We start from the raw sequence: 2,383 nt of genomic DNA on the forward strand, positions 1-2,383 counted from the left end.
TATCTTATAAGCAGAAGGTTTATCAATATAAACAAATAGCCTGAATTTGAAAGAAAAATGGGTTAGATTGGTATGATAACTAGGATTGCTATGGAGATAATTCAGGGAGATGGGATTATCAACAAAGTCAAGTACTAAAATGAGGTTGAGGACCTTCATTAGCAGAGAATAAGAGGACACTAACTACTTCAGGGAGAGTGGTTTCTATGGAAGCAAGAGCAGAACAGAACTGGAATTTTAATTTGGACAACTAAATTGCTTCAGGGTAAGAAAACACTTCTAAGAGATGTGATAAGCAACAACAAACTTCATAACCCTGTAAATAAAATAAAATAAAATCAAGAGTTCAGCATTACAGAAATTCATGCTATAACACACACAAAGCAGCTAGAACCCCACGATGCTAGAGTGAGAGAAATGGAGAGCTTACTTCCATATTAGGTTGTTTTTTTCTTGACCTCTCTTGACTTGTCCAGAATCAAGAATATAAACAAGACCTTTTTAAAAAGTTGCAAGACATATTTAAAATAAATTAAAAAATAAAAGCAAGAGAGAAAGGGGTAAGAAGAGGAAGTAAAAGGATGCAGACTCTTTGTATCTTTCCAGAAGATGTAGCTATGAAGAAAAGAACAGGAAATTCTTACTTACTGGTAAGGCACCATGAGAATATTCTCAGATATGGTGAAAAATTACTCATTACAGTTAAAGGGCACAGTCTGTATTTGCTAAGATCAATCAAAATACAAAGTTCTGTTTAATTATCATTAATACTGTTATCGGCAAGGAAAAAAAATGTAAAAAGATGAAAGAAAATCTGCTACAGTTCTGAAACCATGGATAAAAGACTTACTGTGCTGTTGCTTCCTCTACTGAGTAACACATTAAAAGGGACTAACATATATATATACACTGCAAAACAGGGTCTAATTTTCTGGGCTACTTAGTTAACTGGCAGTAACTTTACTGATATTTTGATTAAACTATGACCAGTTCTGCTGACAGCTGTGTAACTAGATAGACATTAATGTTACACTGTAAGCATTTTTAATGAATACAGCTTTTCTGCTTTAATGATGAAGGAAAAAATTCAAATAGCAGCACAGGTTTTATTGCATTTTCATATTTGTGTTAACATGTATTCCACCATTATATTTCAATGCACAGTTTCTTGTCCCTGTGACTATCAAGTCCTCTCAGTTTTTGTATAAATCCATTAATCTGACAGAAATTTGTTGCTGACATTTAACCAAATTAACATTTTTGGTAAACAGCATTCATCAAAAATTTGTTTCTGAAAACGCAGTGCTTTCCTTTTTCTTAAATAGATACTACAAAACTAGCAAATGCAGATTTTTATTTCTGGCTTTTAGCAAAAGAATTTTTAGGATGTCGTGGTTTTAGCCCAGCCGGTAACTCATAAACACACAGCCACTTGCTCACACTTGCTCACTCCTACTTTTTCTCCCCCCAACTCCTGGTGAGATAGGAAGAAGAATCGAAAAAAATATAAATCACATGGGTTGAGATAAGAACAGTCCAGTAACTAAGTTATAATGCAAAACTGCTATTGCTACCACCAGTAATAATAATGATAAGGGGAAAAGAATATAAAACTAAAAAAGGTAAAGAAAACAATAAACATGAGTGATGTACAGTACAAATGCTCACCACCCGCCAACCAATACTCAGCCCAACCCGAGCAGCAATCTGGGCCTTCTGGGTAACTCTCCCCAGTTTATATACTGGGCATGATGCACTGTGGTATGGAATACCCCTTTGACTAGTTTGAGTTAGGTGTCTTGTCTTAAGAGCAACAAAAACACTTGTGTGTTATCAGCATTGCTTTCAGACTAAAGTCAAAATGCGGCACTGCACCGGGTACTAAGAAGGAGAAAAATAACTGCTACAGATGAACTCAGGACATTAAAGTATTCAAAAAAAAGATGACTATATAAGCATCTGTACTAATCTTACACACTGCATACTAAAAATGAAAAAAATGAATATTTTCATTTTAGAGGCAACTGCTGCTACTACAAAGAAAATAGAGATCACTTGTTTAATTGGAAACAGTTTATTCTACCTTCTTTTATAAATTATTGATAAACATTAATGTGAAAATGAAAACTATTTCTATTACTTTATAACACATGCAGCACTCTGTACAGCAACAGTCAGCTCTGTAAGCTGACAAATGCCATTTAGGCGGTAGTACCTGCAATTTCATTAAGTAATCACAGCATATAATCAATAATCTACATATATATGTAGATTTTGCTTTTGGTATCATCACCTACAGTTCATTCATTTTGTAATTCATTCCATATATCTTAAATTGGATTATTTTCCAGTTTTGTGGGGCTTCATTTTAAGCAATTTCCGC

The sequence above is a fragment of the Melopsittacus undulatus genome, unplaced genomic scaffold (genome assembly GCF_012275295.1).
Source record: "Melopsittacus undulatus isolate bMelUnd1 unplaced genomic scaffold, bMelUnd1.mat.Z mat_scaffold_184_arrow_ctg1, whole genome shotgun sequence".
In the NCBI taxonomy this organism is placed as follows: domain Eukaryota; kingdom Metazoa; phylum Chordata; class Aves; order Psittaciformes; family Psittaculidae; genus Melopsittacus; species Melopsittacus undulatus.